General features: G+C 45.9%; 1 pseudogene; it reads left to right on the top strand.

Moving 5' to 3' along the window:
- Nucleotides 1-14,089: 14,089 nt before the first annotated feature.
- On the top strand, nt 14,090-14,297 carry LOC148540471 (U2 spliceosomal RNA; annotated as a pseudogene).
- The last annotated feature ends 4,772 nt before the right edge of the window (nt 14,298-19,069 follow it).

The raw sequence follows: 19,069 nt of genomic DNA, 5'->3' as shown, positions 1-19,069 counted from the left end.
CGCTGTGTGTACACTACTAAATTGTACATCGTTTGATTTTTCCTGTAAGACTAGATGTAGTGCTCTCGGAAAATATTCCAGGAAAAATTTTAGGTTGTAAACTTTACAAGAATTTGTTTTTCTCATGCTGCCAGCTGGTGGGCACTGTTGGCAAGACTGAAATTGAAATTGGATTGCAGAATAAGCACACCCTTTTTACATGGAAAACACTAAAACAAGTCCAACCAATCTGAATATAGAAAGCTGAATAGGTAAACCAGTTGGGAGTGTTTGCTGTCTTAACCACTTATCTGGCGTGGTCACATGGGACGCAACGACAGCCAGCTGTGCTTCAGCTGACTAGGTCGCATCCTGTGCAACCGTGCCGCCCCGAGATGTGCAGAATGGGATGGGTACGGGATGCCTGCGCTCGTTATTCCAACGGCATCCAGACAGGGTTAGAATACAGACACTTTCGTCGGTCAGTATCCTAACCCTCACTCCCCAGTGCCTAAACCTAACCTCCACCCCTAGTGCCTAAACACCCCGCACCCTAAACCTAAGCCCCCCCCCCCCCTTGTGAGTGAGGCAGACTCCCAACTGGCACAACCAGTTTCATATGCAGAAGTTGTTAAAAAGGAGATGATGGAACCATTGCTAGCACTGCAAGCTGATCAATTTGCTGCCAATATTCAGAAATTAAAAGAACAACTGGATCACACATCCATCAAGTGCACAAAAAATGATTGAAGGCTGGGTGAAGCATACCATGACATTGCTCTTCTCAAACAGCAAGCAGAGCACCACTCCAAATACTATCAACAGATATGGAACTGAGGACCTGATTCAGACCCGGTCGCAAGCGCTGAGTGCTCGCAACCGGGTCGATGTTTGCCCACTGGGCATGCGCACGACGGAGCCGGCTCCGTCGTACGCATGCGTGAGACCTGGCTAGCGACGGGTGCTCCGTTGCTCCGGGTCTCGCACCAAAGGGGGCTAGCTGTCGATGGTGATTGACAGCTCGCCCCGTTTGGTAGGCGTGGCCTGGGGGTGGCTTCACAAACGGAGGCGTTCCCAAGTGAACGCCTGCCGTTTGTGGGCGGCCCCACTGACATTACCAGTGATGCCAGTGGGAGAGCTTCCGTCTGTTAGAACCAGAAGCTCTCTGGGGCTTGCGGCCACGAGACCCTACCACAAGGGTCTCGTCGCAAGCCTGATGGTCGCGATGGTCTTGACCATCGCGACCATCAACCTGGGCGCTCGCTATAGCTGTGGGTGGTCACTAACAGCTATGCGAGCGGCCAGTAGGCCGCTCCAAAAAAACAAACGCCCTGATTCAGAGCGAGCGCTCTTTCAAAGCGTCCGTCTCTGAATCAGGCTCTGAGTGTATGATCTTGAAAATTGCTCCATAGAAATAACATGTCCATTAGGACTGCCGGAGTCTGTTAAGTCTGCTGCTCTTATTCAATTAATTTCTGTGGCACTGCCCTCACTTACACAACTCCCGACCAAAGTCGGCGTCATTGTGATCGAACACACTCATCATTTCGGCCCTACTAGGGATAACCTGAAAACATGCCCTAGGGTTGTCATATTCTGTTGCCTCTATTACTTGTAAAAGGGGATGTTGCAAACATCTCTGTTGCTGCAGCCACTGGGTCACTTATCTGGTACCCCGTTCCATGCTCCTGTTCTGACAGACCTCCTGTGATTCACTTCTCCTCCCTGCAGCTTTTGACCTACCCACTGGCTTCCATGTGCAGAATCTCCTCCAGAGCTGACTGCTGGGCGCAGCCATGACAGTCTGTGTCAGGTGCCTGTCCATCCACCAACAGGAGATCATTTTGCTGTCACCTGACACCTGCAGCCAATCCCTGCTCTCCCAGGGGTATATAAGGATTCTCCTTGCCAGTAGGGATGGCAGATTGAAAGAAAACATTGGAAGCACCAATGACTTTAACATTGATCACAAAACATTGTTTAGTCATTGGCCTTGGACCACCGTCAATGGTTGCCAGGCGACAGCACGGCTGCTGCAACTGGTATTGCTGGGAGACTGTGTAACGTAATCTTTTGACCCCCCCCCCCTGCTGAGACCACGAGGTGCTGTCTGCGCCTCGTGGTCCCTGCGGCCACTCACTGGGTCAATATCTTCTCTATTTAGACCAGGGTAAGTAGCACCTATTTGTGGCTGCAGGCTTTTTATTTTGCTACATTATTGTCATGGGGACAGTGTCTATATACACCAAAACATCGACTTACACTACTATTTTGTAATGTTAATGATTGAGGTGGTGGGCAAGAAGGGAACAGGCAGAAGGAGAGAGATAGCGGAGGAGATGGGAAGGGATAGAATCAAGGGGGGAAGAAGGACCAGATGAGGGCCATTACTTCCTCTCCAGATACAGGGAGGAAAGATGAAAAAAGTTGGTAAGATGGACGGGGAGGGGGGTCCAGTAAAGTAGGGGGTGGAGTGCTGAGGGTCTGGTGGGATATGATGTCCTGAAGTATAGAGTCAATTTTAGATGTAAAGTAGGTGGCAAAGTAAAGGGCAGAGAGCGAGGAGGGGGTTGGCAGAGGAGGGAGTTGAAGGTGGCGAAGAGACGCCGGGGGTTTGAGGACTGGTAGGAGATGAGGTTCATGAAACAAGACTGTTTACAAAGGGAAAGGTTGGTTTTTGGACAATCCTATGTTTAACAAGCTGGAATTGGAATGTGAACTGTTCTACCCATACTCCCTTGGTACCCTATTACCAGTGGCGTAACTAGGGTATTTGGAGCCCAGGGCAAATTTGAACAGGGAACCCCCCCCCTCATCACCCGATATGTGCGCGCGCTGTGAAAAAATGGGCGTGGTCACTTAAAAATGGGGCGTGTAAACATGACACACCCCTTTATTTTCACGCTGAACATTCCTTTCCATATGCACCTTAACCCCAGTAGTACCCCTTATACAATACCCCCAGTATGCAGTTGTGGTCCCTCTTATGCAGGCCCATAGTAGTGCCCCTTATACAGTATCCCCAGTAGTGGTCCCCCTTATACAGCCCCCAATTAGTTCCCTTACTCAGTGCCCCCAGTAGTGGTCCCCCCAAATGCAGTGCCCTATGTAGTGTTCCCCCTTATGCAGTGCCCCCAGTAGCAGTCCCCACAATGCAGTGCGCCCAGTAGTGGTATCCCCTTATGCAGTGCCCTTTATATAGTGCCCCCAGTAGTAGTCCCCCCCTATACAGTGCCCTTTATATAGTGCTCCCAGCAGTAGTCCCCCCCATGCAGTTTTCCCAGTAGTGGTCCCCCTTATGCAGGCACCCAGTAGTGATCCCCCCTATCTAGTGCCCCCTGTAGTGGTCCCCCCAGTGCAGTGCCCCTAGCTGTAAGCCCCTTATATAGTGCCCCCAGCAGTAGTACCCCCCCTCCCATGCAGTGTCCCCAGTAGTGGTCCCCCTGATGCAGACCCCCAGTAGTGATCCCCCCTATCCAGTGCCCCCTGTAGTGGTCCTTCCTATTATTGCCCCCAGTTGTGGTCCCCCCAGTGCAGTGCCCCTAGTAGTAGGCCCCTTTTATAATGCCCCCAGTAGTAGTCCCCCCTAAGTAGTGGTCCACAGTTGAGGTTCCCCCTCCCGATTAAGTGCCCCCAGTAATAGCCCCCCCCAGTAGAGGTCCTCCCAATAATGGTGCCCCCAGTAGCCCCAGTAGTAGCCACCCCCCCGTTGTGCCCCCACCCACAGTAGAGGTCCCCCCAGTAGTAGCCACCCCCCTCCCCCGTTGTGCCCCCAGTAGTGTATGCAGGTTTTTAAAATAAAAATATACTTACCTGAATCCACGCTGCAGCTCCGGTCCGCGACACCGCTTCCGCCGCTGCCCGCCAGTCCTCCCGGGCTGGCGCGCTCAGCATTATGGGAGAGACGTCATGATGTCATGACGTCTGTCCCATTACCCACTGCAGGAGCCTGACGGAAGTCTGGCTCTTGCAGTGGGTGCTGCAGCAGTCAATGAGAGTCTATCTGATGAGAGTCTCTCATTGGCTGCTGTTTAACACACGCATCGCTGCCAGCGCTGGCGGTGATGCGTGTGTTATGCACAGCCTGAGCCCGCCTCCTGGCGCTATTGGGCAAGCGCTCAGGGGGAGGGAACGGGCTCAGGTGTGCAGCACAGGACCGGCGCTGGAAGCCTAGCACCGGTCCTGTGTAAATGTGTAGCGCTGACCGCACTCACTGCGGTCGGCGCTACACTGGTGGCTAACTAGGGCGGGCCGGACCGTGGTCGGCGGCGCCCCCCCGAGCCGCCGGTCCCACGGCGCCCAGGGCATGTACCCCGCTCGCCCTGCCCTAGTTACGCCACTGCCTATTACAAACCCCAAGATCCAAGCCTCATCCCACAATATTTGACACTATTATTGTTAATGATACCGATCACTCATAGTTAGCCATTAACATAATGCTTGACCTCATAATTCTGCGAAATATGTAACAATTTGGCGAAACACGACAATACATATCTGAGATGGAAAGAAACAGAGATAGTTAAAATAAAATATGTCTTTGATCCTGGTGGCATTCTGTATTCCTTTCAGCATTTAAAAGAAATATATAATATACATCGCTCTAACTTCTGCATGTACCTACAGTTCCATCATTGTGCCCAATTTTTTACCACAGCGGACCACTGTCTCCCTCCGTCCAATACTCTGGAACTTTTTCCACCATTTCCAAAAACTAATGGCTATAAAATCAAATATTTTGATCCTGATTTAATGACATCAACACAAACTGACACGTGAACCCCTACCTCCGCAGCTTGGGATGTTTCATACACTGATTATTACACATCAGAAACAGGTTGTTGTCAAAAGTGCAAACAAGATGGAGCAAACTTTCATCACTGTTTTTGGCAATGTAGGAAAAAAAGTTTCTGGAATAAATTTATGGGATTACTGGATTAAGACTCCCTGTATACACAAATCCCATGTTATTCTGCAACTTTGATATATGGACCCCCCTGCAGTCCATAAGGGGTGCTCCTGTGTTGTCCAGGGGGTGCTCTGTCGATCAGGGGTGCTCTTCACCCCCAGTGTGTGTGCGCGCGTTGCCCACACTTATTAGCAACGTAGCTGTGCAGGGGTGCTGCCTGTGTGGTTTATCAAGGGGCTGCTACCTCGTTCAGGGGTGCTCTCCCCCCCGCAGTGTTAAAAAAAATAATGAAAAAAAAATTTCTGTGTCAGTGCATGTTAGCCACACTTATCAGCAATGTAGCTGCACAGGAGTGCTGCCTATGTCGTTTATCAAGGGGCTGCTGCCTCGTTCAGGGGTGCCCCCCCCCAGTGCAAAAAAACAGTTTTTTTCTGTATGTGTGCGCGTTAGCCACACTTATCAGTAACGTAGCTGCACAGGAGTGCTGCCTGTGCTGTTTATCAAGGGGCTGGTGCCTCGTTCAGGGGTGCTCTCCCCCCAAGTGCAAAAAATATAAAAAACTTTTTCTGTGTGTGTGTGCGTTAGCCACACATTTCAGCAGCATAGCTGTGCTGGTGTGCTGCATGTGTCATTTATCAAGGGGCCTTGTTCAGGGGTGCTCTTCTCCAGTTCTCCGAATATTATTTTTTTTGTGTGGTTGTGTGCATTAGCTGCAACTTAGCTGCGCTATAATTGCTTGGTGACACTGCTGTAAGACCGCAGTGAGTATGGAGGACAGTCACATGACAGGAGATCAGGATCCACATACCAGTCTTGTAGCTGCCGGCATCAGTCATGATGACAATGCAAGGCCGTCAATGTCCTCTATGAAGGCCGATGCCCCAGGGCTTACGTCAGGCCATGTAAAATCAACTTTTACCCTGTTAAAGAATAAAAATCTAAAGCTAAGTCAGCTTTAGAAAAACAAGAAAATGGCAATATGCCATTTGCTACACGAAGTGGCAAGGAAAGGATAAGGCAAGACAAGATCTTGAAAAAGCTTCCAGAGAGGAGCGAAACGCGTTGAAGGAGTTTTATCTACAATGACCAAGTGCTATTAATATCTGGAATTTGACTTTTATTATTACCACCTAATCAGGATGTGAGAGAGAGCAGCAAAAGTACACCACCAGCGGGACCACAAGACCATTACCAGATCGCAACAACGGTCAGGTGCGTGCCCTGCTCACAGCCGTTACCCCGTCTTGCCATCACACAAGCTTAATCAGCTGATACTCTGGCCGCGAGAGCAAGCGGTATCACCCGCATCATCAGTGAGGACACGAGACTGCTGCCAGACTACGGTGTCGGTCAGGTACGTGCCCTGCTCACAGCCGCCACTCTAACTCGCTATCTAGAGGTGACCGTTGCCAAACAAGTTGTCACTGTGTGGACACCATCCCAGTGATTCTGTCTATTACACCAAGTGCTACATATCCATTTACAAAAACAGTACTAGCGCACCACAGATCCCAGCCAGACACAGATTCACGTGTGTAGCTGGATATCCTACTGAAGCGGGATTGACATTGTGCATTTCACTGTGGGAAGAGTCGCCTTGGTGGATCTAGGGTGGCACATCTTTACAAGTTTTTATTCAAATACAAGGAGCTATTATTATTGTAAGCTTCAGCCTATATGCTGTTCTTTAGATGAACTTATTGGATACTTAACATAGTTGATACATTGAACGGTGAGCAATCAAATCCAACTGTATCTAAATATTGATACATTTTAGTTATATAAAGCTGTCACAGTACTTGCAATAATTTTGTTGAAATTTATTCTCTATAGAGATATTATATCTATTAATATGTAAATTTTATTATGTGTAATAAATGTTTTGTGATTCAGAGAAGTTTGTTATGTGGATCAATTAAGCATTTTTATTATCTAGCAGCAGCAGCGCAACCTATCTTCGCTTTTGTAGTTCTTGCTGTGTGTCAGAATAGCAACTGACATTAAGGTATGCAGCGCTGTTAGTAGTATAGGAGATTTATTGTAGTTTGAATTCACCATTGCAATTTACATTACCACACCTCCAATTTTTGCTTTTTTGCAATAATATATTTGTGATTTAAGGAGTGCCGGGTAGGAACTGAGGGCCTGATTCAGAGCCGGACGCTATTTGCGCTCGCTCGTTCAGAAAAAGGGGCCGGCTATTTAAATTGAGCGCTCGCTCTTTGCGGTCTGTTGACGCCTCTATGTCTGAGCGAGCAAATGAAACATGTGCTCGCTATTTTGTAAAGACGCCCCCTGGCCGCTCGCATCATATGTCATCTCCGCTATTTATTAGATTAATCGAGTACATCGAAAGGCGTCTGAACTCGCACTGCTTGTGGTTGGATTTTCCTACCGTAATCATGCGAACAGTTCAGGCTAAGAAACAACCAAGTGACGTGGCCGATGATGCTGCTTTGTTAATTATGCACACCCTTTAAACGCCCGTTTTGACCGTTTGGGACGCCTGCGTTCGGATCTCCACTCCCCGTTTTCAAGCACCTTCCCCTGTTACCACCCACAAATGCCTCATCCTGTCACTCAAATTAGCAGGCACTCTCTATTTTGCGAACACATGATTTCCGACCGCACTAACTGGTTGGCGCATGCGCATTACGACCCATACGCATGCGCAGATGTGCAAACATCGCTCGGAGCGAACGAGCGGCCGCTTACGAGCGGCTCTGAATCAGGCCCTTGAGATCTTCAGTTTTTCTGTCAAGACCTCAGTTCTGTTTTCAATTTGAAGGATAAGGCCTTGGCCTTTATTTATGACTGGTGGTTTTAGTTGTAATGATTTAAACCCTTCTGCTTGTAGGAGAGGTACAAAAAAAATTTAAATTGTCTCCAATAAGTTACAGATCCACGAGGAGAGTCCAAGTGTGTCCGCGGTTGCCATGTGTGAGCCTGACCTTTCTAATACTTTACTTGAAGAGGATCCTCCTTCCACCATTTGTGTGCCCTCTGCAAATGTGGGGATGAGCAGCACAAGTCAACATGCTGACGTAGAAATCGAGGATGCTTCTGTGGAATTGCACCAGGAGGATGAGGAGGATATTTACGTAGTTGGCGATAACAACAAGGATGATGAGGATGTTGATGATGATGAGCATGTTGATGGTGAGGATGTTTGTGTAAAAACTGTAATCAGGCAACAGTTGTTGCCCATGGTGGGAAAAATCCCATTGTTGCCATGCCTGGGCAAAGGACCAAAAAATCCACTTCTTATGTGTGAAATTATTTCCACCCAAATCCAGACAACCTTTGCCATGTAACAGTAATTAGAGGTAAGGACCTTAACCATCTAGGAACCTCCTCCCTGTTACGTCACTTGCAGCAAATTCATCACGTTGGAAAGGGTATTTCAAATTCTGAAACTTTAGGGACAAAAAAAACGAACAACAATCAGTTCAGTGTCACCTAGCTGCTCCCTTCTATCTGGATCCAAGCGCATGCAATCTCCACCACCAACACCTGCATGATCGTCAACATCCTCATTCGTGATCGGAAGTAGTCCTGCATCCAATTTCATAAGCATCACTGACTCCTATCCTTTCCGTGATTCCTCAGAAGGATCCTTGAATGCTACGCCTGTTGCTCCTGCTGGGGGTGTATCTTCATCACAGAAAGGGACCAAGAAGACTACTATTAGTAGTAATTTTAAAAAACAATCGACTATTAAACAGTCTTTGATAGAGGAAGTAAGTATAACATCTGTCACCCAGTTTCACAGTGGATCACTGGCGCCATGATGGCTGTGCTAGTATTAGATGGTGAAATAATATAAAATGAGGATGATAGTGTGGAGGAAGTGCAAAAGGAGGATAAGGGGGAAATTTGTGTCCTGTCTGACGCTAATGAGGATGTTGATGATGAGGATGTTGTTTGCGTAAATAATCCACTAGTGGCAGCAGTTCTTGCTCATGATAAAAAGAAAGTCAGAAAAGCCACGTCTTGTGGAATTATTTTAATCTAAATTCTGACAACAGTTGTGAAGGCATCTGTTCCATTTGTAAAGCCAAAGTTAGCAGAGGAAGGGACGTTAACCATCTAGACACCTCCTCCCTGTTACGTCATTTGCAGCGAGTTCATGCAATTTGTTTAACAAAATCATAATAATTTGTAAATTAATAACAAGCAGTCCAGTATCAGCTACCAGCAGTTTGGACCAGCATATGCAATCTACACCACCAACACCCTCATCATCAACCTCCTCATTAATAATTGAAGGTAGTCCTTCCAAAAAATGTTTTGTCGGGGCCCATACAAACCAAGGAGTTCAGCCACGAAAGTGTCAGTCCTAGTCGCTAAAGTGCTTCGTTTGTTAAACAGTGCCTCAGATAAGAGTGGGTGGGAGGGACAATTCCATCTTGCACCTCTTGTCTTTACATTTTGCACACAGGATGGATACATGTTATTTATGCCAATTTTTGATCCTACCATCTGCACATCACAGCAGAAACCAAGATTCATCAAACCAGGTAATTTTATTTCAGTCTTCACCTGTCCAATTTAGGTGAGCCTATGCCCTCTTTGGCCTCAGTTTCCAGTGTTGTCTTAGTGTTCAGGGCAAACAAAACTGTGAATTATATATTTAAGACCTGTGCTTTCAAATTTGAATTTTTGCATTAAAGAGTTTCAAAGATTTTGTTAGTTTACTTTTAAAATAATATACTTTCTCCTTCATCCACTAGGGGACACTGGAGTATACACGGGATGTAGTTAATAGACCGGCGGACGCAATGCCCGACACTACCAGCCTGACATGGGACTTAAGATAGGCGTCTATCTTCAATCCCGATGCTGGAAGACCGACCCCCGCCATCCCGATCGTCATGTGCCAGGTAAGTATAACACTTAGCCCGGGGATGGGGGGGTTAGGTTTAGGGACCCCCAGGGGGACTTAGGATTAGGCACCCCCCCAGGCAAGGTTAGGGTTAGGCTAGGGGAAGGGGGGGATAAGGCCAGGCACCACCGGGGGAGGTTAAGGTTAGGCACCCCCCGGGAGGGTTAGGTTTAGGGTGCGGGGAGGGGGGGTTAGATTTACCACAGTGTCATCAGACTCTGGGTAGACCCACCACAGTTGCCTGTGGCTTGTGTCCAGGTCCCCACTTGCCCACCGTGCATTGGCTGGCTACGCAGTGGTGAGTATTCCCAATCCTCCTTGAGTAGCAAGTGGGTACTATAAGTTGCAGATTCCAGAAAAAGGGAATTTCAAGTTATGCAGCTCCCCGTACTCTGGGCCTGATTCAGGTTGGTTCACAAGGCTGCGTTCACACGCAGCCACCCGATGTTTGCATTCTGAGCATGCGTATAACCGACCACAGCGATTGGGAGGCGATAGTGTGCACGCAGAGTCTTCACACAGTGATTGACAGAAAGTGTCCGTCTGAGGGCGGTGTTTCAGAGAAACGCAGGCGCGACTGGATGTTTAAGCGCCGTTACAGGGGCGTGCATAATTAAGCCCCTGCTAAAGCATACACTGGCAGAAGTCTAGATGGCGACAGGAAGTTTAGCAGTTTCTGCGGTAACATCAGGTCAACCGCAACTGTGCGGATGGTTTCGATGGTACTGATGTTTTTACTGACTTGCAGAATCATGTCATGGAAAGTGGGCGGCTTTATACAGTGGTGGGTGTCTTGGTATAGTGCTGCGGTTGCCGTGCGATTGCATTCATTAGCATATTTTCACAGTGAGCAGGGTGCGTGCGAATGCAGCTTGGTGAACCAACCTGAATCTGGCCCTCTGAGCGCTGCTGAATGGCTGCTCAGGGTCTCCCGGCTGACACTGAGCCATGTGGAAGCAGAAACACTGTCTGCAGAGCTCACTGAGGAACACATAGGCTGCACATGCTGTGCTGCTCTCCTGCCCGGACTCCGCTCCTAATGCAGGCTGCTGACTGTTAGTTTATACACAGTCATAATGGAGCTCAGCTCCAAAGGCAGAAGCTAGCGGCTGGCAAGGACATTGTACATGTATTAGGAGACTGGCTGGATAACGTACTAACGCCGGGTTTTCCTCTTTCCTGCTGCCCATACATTATTAACCCATTATTATCTGGGGCTATTCAAATAGCGGCAGGAATGCTGAAGGGCGGGACTTAGTGGCAGCTCCCTACACTGGGTTGCCTTGCTCTGAGGCTGCGCTGGGAGTCTTCATTACTTTTCAGGCGGGTTCCTTATGTAAAAAAAAAAAAAAAATCCTACATGCCTGTGCTGCAGAGAGATGCTAGCATAGTGTAATATTCTCTGCAGTACAAGTGTCACTGAGTAACTGTGCGCAGCCTCATTGCCTATAGCACAGTTAGCGCACATCTAGTTTGTGGAGGTTGTGGACTGCGTTCGCGTTTCCTCTGAACAACATGGGAGACAGAACTGGCGCATAGGTGGCAGTAGCCCTTAGTCTAACACCTACAGCAGCGACAGACATTGCCTACACTATATGGGTCTTCACTTCAGTCCCGGTTCGGTTATCGAAGAGGAATTCTTGCAGTAGGTTTGTTAGCTATAAGACTTAAAAACAGTATAGGTACTCCTTTCGAGGGGGGGGGGGGGGTGATTTATGCCGCATGTCTTTGTTCCATGATCTTCTTTGAACTAGGAAATTAAAGAATACAAGGGGGGTTGATAAAGTCCCAGAAGGACGAAACACGTTGGGGAGCTGCCTTTTCTTGCCTGATGAACTCTGAACTATTTTATCACAGAATCAGATAAGCATTGTTTTTAAAAAGATTCTTATATATCATTTTAAAAAATACTATTTTCTCTGTGTTTTTGTGTCTGAATTATGGGTGTTTAAGAAATAGCATATATATATATATATATATATATATATATATATATATATATATATACTTTATATCTTTTATTGAGATATTAAATGTTTGAAAACTATATGAAGTAATCAGATATTGTAGGTATATTTTGCACAGCACACAGCACCTTTTAGCATTATTTTCACAATTTAGAGATTGACTTATTGCTGCTAAAGCTGTGTGCAGGTCTTTTGAGCTATTTACTACATGTTTGTTATATGTCTAAATAAATTGTTTATTAACGTCACTTGTGTAATTAAACACTTACTGTATGCTTTATATATCTGCACTTATTTGCACATTTTTTTTTGTCTCACTTAACTAGTTATTTTTATGCAACACACCAGGCGCTTGAATTAACTATACGTACATAAATATATATATATATATATATATATATATATATATATACATACAGTCAGGTGCATAAATATTGGGACATTGACAGAATTTTCATATTTTGGCCTCTATTCACCACCACAATGGCTTTGAAATGAAACAAACAAGATGTGCTTTAACTGCAGACTTTCAGATTAATTTGAGGGTAATTACATCCAAATCAGGTGAACGGTATAGGAATTACAACGGTTTCTATATGTGCCTCCCACTTTTTAAGGGGCCAAAAGTAATGGGACTATCAACTCAAAAGCTATTTCATGGACAGGTGTGGGCTATTCCCTCGTTATTTCATTATCAATTAAGCAGGTAAAAGGTCTGGAGTTGATTCTAGGTGTGACATTTGCATTTGGAATCAGTTGCTGTCGACTCTCAATATGAGATCCAAAGAGCTGTCACTATCAGTGAAGCAAGCCATCCTTATGCTGAAAAATCAAAACAAACCCATCAGAGAGATAGCAAAAACATTAGGTGTGGCCAAATCAACTATTTGGAACATTCTTAAAAAGAAAGATCGCACCGGAGAGCTCAGCAACACCAAAAGCCCCGGAAGACCGCGGAAAACAACTGTGGTGGATGACAGAAGAATTATTTCCCTGGTGAAGAAAAACCCCTTCACAACAGTTGGCCAAATCAAGAACACTCTCCAGGAGGTAGGTGTATAAGTGTCAAAGTCAACAATCAAGAGAAGACTTCACAAGAGTGAATATAGAGGGTTCACCACAAGATGTAAACCATTGGTGAGCCACAAAAACAGGAAGACTAGATTAGAGTTTGCCAAACAACATCTAAAAAAGCCCTTACAGTTCTGGAACAACATCCTATGGACAGATGAGACAAAGATCAACTTGTACCAGAGTGATGGAAAGAGAAGAGTATGGAGAAGGAATGGAACTGCTCATGACCCAAAACATACCACCTCATCAGTGAAGCATGGTGGTGGTAGTGTCATGGCGTGGGCATGTATGGCTGCCAATGGAACTGGTTCCCTTGTATTTACTGATGATGTGACTGCTGATAAAAGCAGCAGAATTAATTCTGAAGTGTTTCGGGCAATATTATATGCTCATATTCAGTCAAATGCTTCAGAACTAATTGGACGGTGCTTCACAGTGCAGATGGACAATGACCCGAAGCATACTGCAAAAGCAACCAAAGAGTTTTTTAAGGCTAAAAAGTGGAATGTTATTCAATGGCCAAGTCAATCCCCTGACCTGAATCCGATTGAGCATGCATTTCACTTGATGAAGACAAAACTGAAGGGAAAATGCGCCAAGAACAAGCAGGAACTGAAGACATTTGCAGTAGAGACCTGGCAGAGCATCACCAGGGATGAAACCCAGCGTCTGGTGATGTCTATTCATTCCAGACTTCAGGCTGTAATTGCCTGCAAAGGATTTGCAACAAAGTATTAAAAAGTGAAAGTTAGATTTAGGATTGTTTAGTTTGTCCCATTACTTTTGGCCCCTTAAAAAGTGGGAGCACATATAGAAACCATTGTAATTCCTACACCGTTCAACTGATTTGGATGTAATTACCCTCAAATTAAATCTGAAAATCTGCAGTTAAAGCACATCTTGTTTGTTTAATTTCAAAGCCATTGTGGTGGAGAATAGAGCCCAAAATATTAAAATTCTGTCAATGTCCCAATATTTATGCACCTGACTGTATATATATATATATATTTATATATTTTTTTTATATATGTGTGTGTGTGTATATATAAGCATATATGTGTGCTCCAGGGGCACACTTAATGTTCAGTAGGGCAGCACAGACGGTGTAATGGATAGCATTACTGCCTCATAGCACTGAGGTCGTGGGTTCTTCCCACCTCGCCCCAAAATGTATGGAGTTTGTATATTCTCCCTGTGCTTGAGTGGGTTTCCCCCGGGTTCTCCAGTTTCCTCCTTAAAAAAACAGATTGTAATGGCAGAAATTCTGCCTCATAAATCAATTTTCAACCTTTTGGCTAAGATCAAGTGTAATATCTGTTATTATCAGTTAATATCTGATATGCTCTCTTTCTGGAACGGAGGCAGGAAACCCATGTTAGTATGCAGCATTATAAGACAACTAGGTTATGCAATGCTGTGGTTGTGAGTTCAGGTTTGCCTGGGCAAAACTGTTGCTGTAGGGTAGCTCTGCTTAGCACTATCTCTCCCTACTTATGAGAGAGACATCCTCATACAAATACCGTAACCTCATGCCTCTGGCTGATAGATACTCGAATTGGGTTTGTTCCGTAAGGATTGAACTCTCTATCTCTTTTAACACATACATGGACCGGGAGACCACCTTGTTGTATATATGTACATATACATATATCTGTAATTGTACATCTTCTATAGAGCACTCTCAGGTTATGGGGCTGTGAAGTTGAGTCCTTCCCTAATCTAGTTTATTTAGCCTGAGAGTTATTATCACCTCTCTTGAGACTCTGGGCCCGATTCAGACCCACATGCTAGATGCGTTCGCACGCTGCCAAAGTATGCAAATCCCGCGATCGCACGGCAAGGCATTAACATGCCCACTATGTCTTCGTGTGCGATCGTGGCGTGTATTTAGACGCCCACCAGCCTGTCTTAAGACACTCACTTTACCTTAGTGATGCACGTCATCTCCAGGAAGTGTATGCAACAATCGGTAACATCGAGTACCATCGGACCCGTACGCAGCACTTGTGGCTGACCACACCCTACCGCAAGCACTGCGAGTGCTTCAGTGTGTAATTCAACCATGTGACACGTACTATGATGCTGCGTCTTAATTATGCACGCCTTTGAAACGGTGTTAAGATGCTCAGACACGACTGGACTGATTTGCGCATGCGCACTGCGTTGCATAGGCTTGCGCACATTGCAAACATCGGCAGGCTATGTATAAATGCAGCCTAGTGAACGGGTCTGAATCAGACCCTCTGTCCTTGCGCTGTTGTAATTCTGAGAGTTATGAACTGTGGCCCTTACGTGGCACCATTAATGTCTCCTAACAGCTCTGCTAGTCTTTTCACACAGGGCACAACTTTACATAAGTAGTTCCAGTCTCCAGGACCAAGCAGTAGAGGGTAGAGTCTCACACCAGCTATGAAACTTATTGGTACTCTACCTGCAGGAGGGTGCTGGTGTCTGCGATGTTGACGAGAGATCAGTAGAATCCACAAGGGACCAGAGGACTCCTGGTCGCTTTCAGGTAAGGAGCTTGCTCCGCAGTCCTAGGCAGGCACGTTTGTCACTGATCCCTTTACTAGGGTAACAAGCTTACAGTATAATATCGCACACATGACATAGCACCTAAACGGCTGTAAAAGCAGACTTCTGTCCCTATACTGCAGGTACCTCTTTTCTCATCTGTTCCTACATTCGATATTTCCTTATACTTCATTGTTTGCCCTGTCCTAGCGGCCAGAATCTACTGCATCAGGTTACTCCGCTAGTTTTCTATTCCCCTAGGTCGGTTAGACCTGGACAGACTAGCTAACGATTTAAAATTTTTGTATTGGTTATATATCTGCTTATGTTGTTGTATCCATTATTGGATAGAGCATAATTATCCATATTATTAGACTCACATCTCTTAAGCTGCCCATCCATTTAACGATGCGGGGGACGACGGCACGATTACGACGCTATCGTCTCCCGCAGGGTGAACTGCAAACACTGAATGTTCAGACGTTCAGTGTATGCAGATCAATCATCCCCAAACATGGCAACCTGACGGCGTTCGTCAGGTTGACCGTCATGTTCGGGCGGTGATTGATGTTAAAAACGACCAGTGGTCCCGCGCATCGCTGGTCGTTTTTAACCTTTTACTGCTCGATTTGTGGGCGATTACCAAGCGATGGATTGATAACGACCGTCGTTATCGCTCCATCGCTAGGTATAATCGCATAGTGGATGGGCAGCATTAGAAGATAGTAGTGTGGGTGTATGTGACCCTGGGCGCTCCCTGATTGTAAGCAGGCCTGGTAGGTAATGAGTTTTTCTAGTAGGAAAACTGAAGTCAATAGCAAAAAAAAAAAAAATTAGTCTTACCTACTGTAGGCGCTAATCAGTTCTAAACCATATGAGAACATATGAGAGGTATTCAGTTTTAAATGAAACAAATATGACATTTATTCATCATAATAGAAAACGTGATAATAAAAAACACGTGAAGACGTATGAAAACATGAAACATTTAACATACAAAATCATGAATGGGGGGATCCCAAAGATTATGGGTTAGGTCCAAGAATTCATGGGTTTGGGAATGATGGGCAAATGCCCCGACAAAGCGAGTAGATCCAATCAGATTTACCAGCATGTGGATTGAAGCTGGATGGGTGAGTGGGATGGACAAGGGGAATGTCCAGAGCATTCCTTGGGATTGGTGATAGTATAAAAATGTCCCACAGGATGGGTAAATATATATTCAAATTTTCAGTAAAAAGATGAAACTTGATAATATGAAGTATTTAAGTAAAGTCGTACCGGAGGAGAGGTGGGGAGCCAACGGGTGTTGGTTTGCAGGGATTCCTGGTGGCCCTGCAAATGGCTCCACTGGTTTGTACCCAAATCGTCCGGGGATCTTTGTTTGTTGTTCTTCTGGTCCAGGAGATGACACAGGTGAAGATATCCAACGCATTTCGAGACTTGTGGTCTCTTCCTCAAGGCTGCTAGAAGATAGGTGTTCTCTATGGTACATATGCATCCATGGTTCTAATTCAGCTGTTATCATCTTCCTGGTATTTTACACATTGTCAGCTGTACACTTTGTGTTTTGGATCATTCTGCCAGCTTTCCACTGTAGGGCTCCCTGTTAGGGTGCATGTGGCGCATGAGGGCTGTATCAGCCATGGTAGCAAGTTCCAGTATCCTTGCTTAGCCTCATCTTCTTTCAAGGGTGTCATTCTCCACCTGGGAGGACAAGCTTTTTCTGTCAATGATCATTCCTTAGTTTTTCTGCAATAATGTGCTAAGGTGACTAAACAATGCACCTATGTAGCAGGACAGTTCTACTCTCTTCTCAGTAAAGTGAGCACAAAGTGTTGATTCTAGATGGCTGCTGCTGCTTTACTGTCTGTTCCTTGTTCGTCTAATTCGATGAAATTGAAGGAATTTTTTTTTTTTCTGGCTCACCGCCCCTGGGTTGCTCTGTTTTGTATCTATTTCTTTAGGGGTTGTTCAGTTCCTTACTTGTTGAATTACTGAATGCGCCCTGTGTCATTCCAGGTTTAGTTACCCTCTGGTTTGGTGTTCCAAATATGAAGGAAATTAAGGATCTCTGGGTTCCTGCAATATCTGGCCTGCTCGGAGTTCTCTTCAGGTCACACCTGGGGCATGTTATTGCTACCTGCCCTTGTTATCGTTTGGCTTTGATGGTCTCATTACTGCACTTCTTGGTTCCCTCTGGGGACAGGTGCGTGATCCTAGATGTCAGGTGTCACCATCATCAATCCGTTTATGGGACATGTGATCCTAGGTGGTGAGTTCTAGGTGTCTACCACTTAGTCCATGTTCTTTCCCAGATGTCCAGTGGCTCTGGCTCTCGGGCCCCTCCAGTGCTTCCCAAAGTCAGTGACTCAGGTTTGAACTCACTGAGTGTGGTGCTTATCTTACCGGTTGTTCATCCAAGCAACCCGTAACCGTTCCATGATGGCCAGACCATTTTCTCCATGTTTGATTCATATTCCTTGCACTACTGCTCTTTAGTTACCGGTGTGGCTGTTGCAGCTGCAGTTGTGAGGAGCTAGGGTAGCCTGATATCGGTTTTTCCTACGTGTTTTGGGCCAGGAATCGCTGTCATTGGCAATTTTCCATCTCATTGTAGGTCTCCTGTCATTGCTATGTTACAATATAGTTCAGTTGTTCCGGCTTTGTTGTTTTCTTCCTGATCTACAGGACTTTTGCAGCAAGTTATTGAGTCCAGTTACCTTTGGATCCTCCTCCTATTTGAGGACATTTCAACCTAGTGTAATTTATGATTCGACCTATCCAATTCCTTCTTTTGAATGTGCCTGGGATTCTAGCTTAGGTGGATCTCTAGATGGTCCTGGCCAACAGTTTCGCGGTTGTCACTTGCCTTTGCTCGGTAAGGTCAGAGCTTGCGGCCCGGTCCTTCACTTTCCATACTTGTTGCTAGCAATCAAACTATTCTTAGCTCGAAGCTGGCCTCCTTGTATTGGGATGGCCTTCTTTGATAGTTCAATCTTGTGGTTCTTCTTGGTCGGCTGCAGCTACATCTTCTGGATGTGGTTACGTTTTTGTTGTGTCTTGTTCTTATATTGCTTACAGACTAATACGGAGTCTTGTTGGCACTCTCTGAGACTCTGAGTTTTCAGTGTGGTTCTCAGGGGCAGTAAGGCAATGTGCTTCTGTTTGTTGGCTTGCCATGTGGCTGTTCGGTGCACAGTTCTTGCTTTTGTTCTGTTCTAACATTTGTCTTGGCGACCCCTATTTTCTGTTGATTGCAAAGTTCTGCAAGTTTCTCATCGCCTTCCGACCTGGGAGGTCAGCTTTGGGATGTCCCCATCGTGTATACTCCAGTCTCCACTAGTGGATGAATGAAAAAGTAGGATTTTGGTACTTACCGATATATCCCTTTCTCCAAATCCATAGGGGACACTGGAGGCCCTCCCGGCGCTGTTCCTTGTTACAGTGCTCCTCTGATTAGTTTTTTCAGCTGCATCTAGTTTGTCTGCAGCGTGTCTGTTTCATGTCGATGTGTTCACCGTCTTGGTCTTCAGCGTTTCTTAGTTGGTTCCTCTTCTGTTGCTCTTCTATCCATCTCCGCTCGGACTTGGTTAATATTAACTGAGCTTGGGTGGGGTATAGAGGGGAAGGAGCCAGCTACAATTTTGAAGAAATTTCAAGTTCCAGGCTCCACACATCAACCATCTATACCCCATTGTGTATACTCTAGTGTCCCCTATGGATTCAGAGAAAGGGATT

This window comes from Taudactylus pleione, unplaced genomic scaffold (assembly GCF_031769625.1).
Source record: "Taudactylus pleione unplaced genomic scaffold, aTauple2 ptg000019l, whole genome shotgun sequence".
Lineage (NCBI taxonomy): Eukaryota > Metazoa > Chordata > Amphibia > Anura > Myobatrachidae > Taudactylus > Taudactylus pleione.
Note: the sequence above shows the minus strand (reverse complement) of the source record. Positions and strands in the feature narration are given on the sequence as shown.